This window comes from Carya illinoinensis, chromosome 14, assembly GCF_018687715.1.
Source record: "Carya illinoinensis cultivar Pawnee chromosome 14, C.illinoinensisPawnee_v1, whole genome shotgun sequence".
NCBI classification, from domain to species: Eukaryota; Viridiplantae; Streptophyta; class Magnoliopsida; order Fagales; family Juglandaceae; genus Carya; species Carya illinoinensis.
Window position 1 is genome coordinate 14,095,137 of NC_056765.1, and position 10,374 is coordinate 14,105,510.

Sequence of the window (10,374 nt, forward strand, 5' to 3'; positions counted from 1 at the left end):
CAAAAAATCGTCTCTAATCCAAACAGTCATACAAATATCTGATGATGATTGATTTGAATTTATTCCCACAAAACGATAAAAATTGTCACATTTTTAGAAAAAAAAAAAGACATTATAAAATTAATGTAATTTAATAAAAATATTGTCATCTTATAATATTATTATAAAAAATATTGTAAAAAATTAAATTTGAGTAGGTAATTTATAAATTACTATTATTATTTATAAATATATTTATAAATAAAATAAAATTATTACAAATACTATGAAATAATTAAGGACTCACATCTATCAAATATCTATAAAGTTAAAATCATCTCATTCCATCTCATTTCAACTCATCAATTTTATTATTATTTATAAATTATTTTAATTCAATTCATTTTATCTCAATATTCGAACGAGTCCTTAAGTTTCAAACCATTCTCTTAGGATAGAAAAGGAGCACCTCTGGTCCACTACCACTCAAACATGATTAAAGAATTTTATATTTAAAATCTATTTAGAAACATAATTGTTTTTAGATATTTTTAAACTATTTTATTACCATTTACTACTCTTTTACTATTGTTTATAGATTATCTGAGATACTCTTTATATCCAAATAGAATCTTAAATGCCTACCTTATTAATGTGAAATGATTTTATAACTAGATGCGTATCTCACCAACGTATCATGCAAAAAAATAAAAATAAAATAAAATAAAATAAGAAAGAGGAAGAATCATTAATGCTATTACTATCATTATTGCTGTCATGATTACTACCATACATAATGTAATTTTGGAATGAGCCTAAATGAGTTGGGGAAATGATATTAATAGATGTATACCTCAAAATCTACTATGCATAACGCGAATTCTGCATGCAAATTCGGATCAGCAGGTGAAAGAACTCCAACATACGTTAATCTCATTAATGCTCTTTGCATAAAGCATCTATGTAATGCCTGCATAAAGAAAAATCATTGTTAATACTATTACTTTTTATGCTAATGAAATCAAGTGAGTAGGTGAAATGATATAATTTGATCATAACTTTCTCACCAACTGTAATATGCATTATGCACCTCGTAGTAGTTGTGAAATTAAGTACTATAAATATCTGTATATATATAGTACTATCCTTTACGTTACGTAGTAATTCAAAATCTCGATCTTGAGCACTACTACAAGGTTTTAGACACGCTGCAGATTTGGACAACATGGCCGATGCGTAATTACTTCGACCTCTTTTCGGAGCAAATATATTCAGCTTATTTTTTTTTTTACTTTTCTCTTTTTTAATTTAGCAAATATGTTCTGTTTATAGTGTGGTGAAGTTTAACTTTCAATAATTTGGTCGTAATTATATATTATAAAGAAAAATGCTATTTCGTCACCTAAGCTTTTGTGTTGTAACAGCTTGTATGTAAAAGCTAGCTGCATCTGTTTCATCATAAAACAATTTTCATGAATAATTTTCAAGATTTTTTGGCGTTTGAATGTGTATGAAAAAGTCAGCAAATGAAAAACAGTTTCTATTAATAAAAAATCAAATATTCTTTTCTAAAAATTGGTTTTAGCTCTTAAGTCTCAAATAATGCTCCATTTTTTTTTTCTCAACGATCTCTAGATCTCTCGGATTTCCCTCCTCTCCTTATTAATCTTCCTCCTCTTTCCCACCCTTTTTATATTTTAATTTTTTTGAAGCTATAATGTTTTATGAAGCCATGATCCCTCATGTTTTTCATATATAGATATCTTATATATATATATATATATATATATATATTCCTCCCTCCTCCGTTTTAGGAGGATAGGTGTGTTGCTCACTTCTACTCCTTTGGAGGATGGAGTTTTGATGTAGGGGTTTTTCTTCTGTTTTATACAGAGAATGATACTCTCTTTTTGAGAGTTTTCATGAAGTTTAGACAACGTCCATCGCAAATATTTTGTTTACGGGAAAGCTTACAATAGATGATAGTTGGCTTGTAACTTGAGTCACAGATGTAACTTCTTTTATGGATCGAATGAAATGAAGTCTATTTCTTATATAAAAAAAAAAGAAAAAAGAAAAAAAAAGATATATTATATATAGCTATTGCTTGCTTTGTTATTTAGATACGTTATTAATTTGACTATCTTGATTTTCACATCTTAATATCGTTCAACTATTTTTGTTGTGTTGTTTTTTCTTTAATTATTCAATTGCATTTTTATTTTCAATTGTATTTTTATGAGAAAGAATGAAAAACAATTGAAAAAAGTGAAAACTTGTATTTGTTGTACATGCATGAATGGGATTGATACAATTAGTGTGATTAATTGTAATATATCTATTGTATGTACCTTATGAAAAATGCATCACATTTGATCATAACAGTTTATGATATGTATAAGTTATAATATTATAACTTATACATTTGATCATAATATTAATTGCATGCGTTGCACTGTCATTTTACAATTCTAAGTAAATTGTCTGAGGCTAAACTATACATGTGTGCGACTTGGGTGAGTATTATTATTTTTTTCTTAATGAGACCCACAAAATATTATTACTTACAACTCAACTCAATTTATCTCAGCATCTAATCGTATGAGTGATTTTTATTAGTAATTTATATTGTTGAATTGATAATGCAGTTAGCTGGTACCAACCTTCTATATATTCATCCATAATTACCGGTTCGTTCTTTAACATTGATGTATTTGTTAATTAATTAGTAGTTTCAAAACAACGTGAATATCTTTTTATAGACATTCTCAGTCGGTGGATCTATACAAATATTGGGTATATATATACATGTATAGCTCTATATTTTTGGTCGTGGTAATTTGTCAGATTAATTAACCTATGCGGTCTGGTTATATATGATCATTAGCTTTAAGCAGTACGTAGTTTGACCAATTTTTAGGTGCGATAGGGTTAACCTGTATATACAAAATCAACTCGATATGTGAAATTTTATCTACAATATGATACATTGTTTAATCTTTGGATTTCCAGTCTTGGCGGAAGGGGGGAAATGCCAAGCAATCCCAATCCAACGGGTGGTCTCCCAAACATTTCCAGTACTCAAGACACTCTGAAAGAGCTTAATGATCAGATAGGAAAACAAAAATCGCTGGCCCCAATAGTGAAAATGCTGGAAGACGTGCTCAAAGCCCTCAAAACTCTGGAGGATAAGAAGTAACATATATATATATAGTACATGATGATCAGAGAGATCATGATATGATCACTAAATGTGACCATCTCCATATAATAAAATATATTAATAAATAATGAGGAGATGGTCATTAGATCACTTTGATCGTATGTACTAACTAATTAGTCTGTATGTTTGTTGCTTGGTGTTAATGCACTGTGTACGTACGTACTAGCTAGCTAGCTAGCTTGGTTTGGTATTTAATTTCAAAACGCATGCATGCATGCAAGTGTGTTTCTATGTTTATAATCATCTATATTCAGCGGATGTCTATTAACGTCGTTTATGCTTAATTAATAATTGCTTTCTCGTATGTTATAAGTACCGTACGTACTTACGTCCGTTGATATCATGTTACCGGCCATCTATCTTATTAATATTATTATTATTGAGTACTGGGACTCTCATCATAATTAATTATATGGTCGAATAGATCAGAATTAAAATAAATAAATAAAGTGTACCAAATTGGAGGATGATCAAACACTTGATTGATTTCTACATGACACTACAATACAATTGAGTTTTTATTTATTTTATTTTATTTTATTTTAATTTTTTTTATAGTTTTTAAAATTCCCAACGTACCCCTGTAAAATCATGAAATTTTCTACCAATTTTCTTGAATAAATAAGTTAGATCTCAATTATCAAGATTATGAAACGAATCAAATACTTTAAAATAAATAATCAAACTTGCGAGATACAAGGATTGGTTACGAAGGGAAACTCTTTAAAGAACTCTTTAAAGGTAAAACCCTACGGGATAGCCAATACCAGGAAAGTCAGTCTTATTATTTGAAGAACAATTACAAGCAATAATCAATTACAAAACCTTTGCAATTCGACTCTCTTACTTGCCTAGACAAACGACTCGTTTGTCTTCTACCGCAGTAGCAGCCAAAACTTCTGGCGATCTTTAAATGTTGACTTCCCTTTTGGAACTCCAGAGGTTGAAATCCAATCGATGTTGCTTTATCCTCAAAGCATGATCACACTCAAGAAGATATGAAAAATCCCATGAAAATTCTCAAGTGAATTTTCTCTCATAAATGCTCAGAATATCCTTTCCAAAATTCGTGGCTCAAAGTGTGACGCCCCCAAATTCCGTTTGGGATCGGACGAACATTTGAAGCGTCGAGACATGCAACACAAGGTTACCTGCCCCCGTTCATGACATATAAGATGCAATAATCCTAACATGCATCTAACATTATGCAATATTCGCAGCGGATAATTTTTTTCTTTAGCAATACTATGCACCAAACTGAAAATATCCCAATACTTAAAACATACTTCATACATAAAGATCCATTGAATAACTAAGATCACAGCACTATTCCAAAATAGTTATGATCCAAAAGTACTGGAGATGCAACTCCATCGTACAAGTAGTAATTTAACTACTATATTAACATTAACGACGCACCGTTGTTCAGTCGACTGTGTCTAGTTGGTCAGCTCCTGGTCCTCTTTCAGGTCCTGTAACAAGATCTACCATTCGGGAGGAATGGTAGTTGGGACTACCACAGTGAGATTTGATTACAAATCTCAGCAAGTTAATAAAAAACTTCCACACAGACTAATGATGCATGGATGACAGTAAAAGCATAAATGCATAATCAAATTAATAAGTAATTAAAGAATAACTTAGCGTACAACATAGCATAATTGACATAACTTAAATTGAAACATGAACTGAACTTGACTTAGCATAAACTTGCTCTGAAACTTGAATTAACATGAAAAATACATACTCCACAGTTGTTGTGGCCCCATGTATTCTACGTGTAAATACATACTCCACAGTTGTTGTGGACCCATGTATTCTACACAAACTTGACTTAACATTAAAAATACATACTCCACAGTTGTTGTGGCCCCATGTATTCTACACAAACTTGACTTAACATGAAAAATACATACTCCACAGTTGTTGTGGCCCCATGTATTTTACGCATCACAATTGTAGTTAAATACATACTCCACAGTTGTTGTGGCCCCATGTATTCTACACAAACTGTATGTACTCAAGATGAAACGTGACTAGAAAACTAAAGGATTGGAGCCCTGACGTAACATAACTTGAAATACATGACCAACTTGAAATAGAAACATTTCGTAACATGGCATAACATATAATAGACAACATATTTAACATAACATACTTGTAATGTACAATAATACATGACAGAATATATTATGTAACAGATAAAAATTGATGACAGAATAAATTCTGTATAATAGATAATTACATGATAACTTGGCATGGCATGACATATATGATAACATACATACATACACTATAGTTCCTTTACTTAGCACACATACACAGTAGACTGCTAGTAAGTTAAAAGCTAACTTACCTCGATCTCCGCGTTTCTTATAAAACTTTAAGTGCGACCACGAGGAACTGTAATTAGTGATTCTAAAAGTTAGAACTAAATCACTAAATATTTGAAATATGGAAAATACTAACTTAAAGAGTAAAATTTTCATTTTACTCTCTACATGTGGAAAAAATGACCGTTTTACCCATAACTTAAGGATTTTGCATACTAACTCCAAAAGTTTCTAAAATTTACATTCCTCATGTAAATTTTGTCCTAAACTTAAATATCAACTCAGAAAAATTTAAAACAAAACACAACTATGAAGAACACACTATGGCCGAAACATCCATAGGCCATTTCCCTTGATTTTTGTTGCAATTCCTTCCAACTTCAAAACTCATGCTTAAACCAAAATTTGGCAACAAACATCTTCCAATCCTAAGTTCAAAACCATACTTAAAACATCCATTTAGAAAAAGCTAATAATCAACACCAAACTTTTTTGTAAAAAGATCCAAGCACTTGAATCACAAGTTTTGACCTTAAATCAAAACATCTCCAAGAATTTCAAAAATCAAATCTTACTTCTAACATATTCATAATATCATCCTAACATCAACCATGCTTTAAATCATCAAACTAAAGTCACCAAAATCACAAAATAAAATTTGGAGTTTTTGGTTTTACACTTAGTCCAAAAACAGAAACTTTTTCCTCAACTAGTTTTGATAAATCTCTTGACCTATGACTTATAAATATATGATTTTCAAACAAAACCATTACATGGTTTAAAAAGATGTCCTAAAACATATACAAGCTTCTAATTCAAGATCACATGGTTAGAAATTAATCAAAACATAAATTTAGCCAAGAATATCCACACTTTGGCTTATCTGAATATCTCTTTGCATAAAATTTCATATCTTTGAAACTAACATCAAATATCTTCAAAATAATAATATAACATGTATATAAGATATTTAGGATCCTCCAATAAAATTATCAAAGTCATTAGAATAGGTTTAGACTACCAAAGAGTTAAACTTTCTCAAAACAGAAACTGTTTTTCCTCTTCCAGTTTCTAAGTTTCTAAATCTAAGAAAATCTTTCATCAAAACCTTTAATCATGCAAAAATCCTCAACCAATAGTCATATATACATGTTAACAATACTCCATAAAAATTTCGGACCAATATCTATCCATTAGTTTGGTCAAAAACTCCAAACTATAACATACTCTCTAGATTCACGCCCAGAATGACCTTTCTATTGTTAAAAATACTTTTGACCGACCAAATGACCATGTAATAATACGAAAAATACATCTACGGAAACTAGACTCAAAGAGGAACAACTTATATGAATGAGACTTTATGATAAAACACTTACAAAAGCTTCGAAATGGGTGTGCAAAAGAACTCCTAAAAGCTGTCCGAGAGAGAGTGTTTGGTATTCTTTCAATGGAAAGCATAAATGAAGATAATTTCGTGGGGAGGGATGGCTGGAGATATTTGTGGATAAGATATGGAAGAGATGAGGCTGGAGTGAGAGTTAAGTGTAGGACTCTCTTACCCGAAGTGAGAGTTAAGTGTAGGACTCTCTTACCGGAGTGAGAGTGGAGTGTAGGACTCTCTTACCTAATAATATCTACAAAAATCAACTCAAGATATTTTTACCCAATAATATCCACGAAATTAGTTCAAAATATTTTCTAAATGTGGAGTAGACTTGGAAGAGTAAGGTGGTTAAAATCTTTCCATGTGTATTTTAAATCTATGTTCTTAAGATATTTTCCAAATGTGTATTTTGCTTAGGTGTCATGATCTCACACCTTGATTTCCTTCACAATTCCATCTAATGGTTTCTCTTTGTGCTAAGTATCTAATACTATTCATTATGTGTGGTTAAGATCTTGCCAAGTATCCAAATAAAATTTCGCTAACCTAATTTAGACATTTCACACTGTGATTTTGAAAACACTGCATTTAGTACGTTTACCGAGATTACTATTCACTCCAAAAATAAACGTAATAAACTTAGTACTGAAAAATCCTAAATATTCAATTAAGCCTAGTGGTGTAGACTATAATGTATTCTGACACTTCTAACTATCTCAAATAATTAAAATCGCATTTCTGGCACCATAGTGAGTGATAACACTAACTATGTTGACAGGCTAAAACCTATGCGATTAGTCGATTCGTGTAAACTTACGGAATTTTCACGAGGTTCTTAAGGTCAAAAGAAATTCCACAATTGAATTTCTAGCGGGCTGTTACACAAAGTCCTTGAGAAGATACAAAACTAAATCCCTTTAAATAGAAAGTCTGGAAAGAGTTCTAGTCACAGTAGGACTCTGATGACGGTTAGCAACAGACGCGAAAATGCGTCCCCGATGGACTGCTAACATTTTGTGATAACTTCTTTTGTTATAGACTAAACTCTATTCAGTTTTCTTCTGGATAAGTGCAACACTATCAGAACTCGATTTTGACTTCAAGGACTTATCTAAACAACTCCTAAAACTTCTAGATAGACTCAGCATTGTTTAGATACAAATCAATAATTATTTTTACATTCATCCAACAATAAAAAATAATATGATAAGATAAGCCTTATCATTTACTCATCTAATCCTAGCCAATTTTTACCTTTACAGTTTTGAAAGGACCCAATGAATGAAAGGAAATGATTGAATGTTTCAATGTATGAAAATAAATAATGGCCATGACTGAATGAATGATGGTACTAAAGGACTAGACAGATTGTAATGTCGGGTAAGTAGTACTGGTAATGCATCTAGTGCTACCCCCTAACTAAAAGGGATTTCCAACATGTGGCCATGGATGAAATCCGGGTTAAAAAGATTGCTAACGTCAACACATCGGGCATAACAGTGTGTATCGGCAACAGAAAAATGATAACAGTTAAAATGAATGTTGTGTGATTATGTAGCCCTTTATGAATGAATATATAAGGTATGAGAATGTTTTATGAAAGGAAAACTATTTTCAAAGAAAAATCCAACCTTTTATTGTATTCAATAAAATGTGTGTTTTAGGTAAAGTATGTAGATGAATGGGAATGCATGAATGAAAACTTATGTTATTATATTTTGACTGTACGAAGTAATGCTTACTGATTATTTGACTCACTTAGTTTTTCTGTTTGTGCCTTCCCCTCTCAAGGACGAAGTGAGGAAGAAGCGACAGGACAGACATGGCCCAAGGGAACAGTGACTGAAGCCTATGCGGGTTTTATGTAATGTAGGAAATGGTATTTTTGTAAAAAGCATTTTTGATTAAGTTTATAATTTCCATTGCAACTATCGTTTAACTTATAGAGCAGGTTTTTATTTTAAAGTTAGACTCTTTCATATCCTAGCTATGAACGCAAGTAAGTCAGAACCCACTTCTTCCATCGATTATAAATATTTTACATCCAAGTATTATCTCCTAGCTCATATTTCACTAATATTGAACTTCATTCCTATTCAAACCCATCAATTGTAATTGTCTCATAAATACAATGACGAAAATCTTTTTGAAAGTCCAGAAATCTGTTATATAGATGAGCCAAATGTTTGGAAAAGTTTTGTAAAATATACTACAAGCACAACCTATGAGTTTTATTTAGGAGTACCTCTACAATGGCCTTCCCCATAGCCTTGTGATGAGTGCACGAACGTGTACTCTAAACATTGCTTTTACTAGTTTAATTGCTAGATTATATATGTTATTTAGGCATTTTGATTAGGTTTTTTCAAATTAAACTTTAATTTCATAATGCCCAAGTTTTGATTCAGTGTCTAATGATTTTATTATAGAAATGAATTTAAAATGATTAAACTAAAGTCTGGCTAATAAGAAAGAAATGAACAATCAAAGTAGAATTTCATACATCGAGAGTCAAAGAAATTCCAATCATAAACAAGGAAGGAAAGAGCAATTAATGAAAAATATTCGGAATTCGTAGCCTCTCTGAGTATCTGTTAGTATTATGGTCATATCTTCTTTTACTAGTGTTCGATTGAAGAGATTAAAGATGCGTTAAAAAGATAACTCAATGGGCTGCATTTGTTTCAGAAATAGATATTTTATAATTCGGCCTTTTACTAAGCGAAAAAGGGGCCTGTAATATGCATATGAAAATCTAGAGTATTACCTACCGAGTTTGCACGCAATTTTCTTTCCATATTGGGGATAGCTCGTGAAAAGTGAGGAAAAGATAGAGCCAAAGGCATAAAAGAAAGGTTCCCTTCTGGTTTTTGGGAGAGAGGATGCTAGGATTTGGAGAAACTCATATTCCACAAAAAGAATTCTTCTTTTGAATGGGGTGCTAATTCTTTGGTGAGGCTAGGGATGAACTTGCTTGAATGTTGATGATTTTAATTTTATTGGATTCATGTAATAAACTTTCTTGTTGAAACAATTTTTGTTTATCATCCCTTATTAGTCTTCCTTATATTTGGATAATTTTACAACCAATACTTTTCATAAATTCAGTCATGCTTTCTCTATGGGATTGTTGAGGTGTTTCTGATCTGGTTGTTGATCTTATTGGTGTGATTCTCTGCTGCAGTATTGCTATTAAGTATATTGTCGTTTTTGAATTTAAGACTAATTGGATAGCAATCTGTGCTTTCAAAAGAAGAGTGGTTTTCAAAATTACATTTGAACAAATTAGTTATAAATATATATTTTCCTATTAGAGAATCTGGTGCTATGATCTCTAATTGAGTATCCAATTAATTTGATATGAAGAGAATTTTCAAGTTCAAGTAAGGGATTCCCGATACTTCATTGCTATTAATTCTAGTCAAACTTTTTCATTATTACATTTTGGCTCT

At 31.1% G+C, this 10,374-nt stretch overlaps 1 long non-coding RNA gene across 1 annotated transcript; it reads left to right on the forward strand.

Annotated features, from left to right (window-relative positions):
- The first annotated feature begins 1,091 nt into the window (after positions 1-1,091).
- On the forward strand, positions 1,092-3,439 carry LOC122293950. Its single transcript, XR_006237410.1, has 2 exons — positions 1,092-1,215; positions 2,992-3,439. It is a non-coding gene; the product is annotated as an uncharacterized LOC122293950 (long non-coding RNA).
- Positions 3,440-10,374: the final 6,935 nt, after the last annotated feature.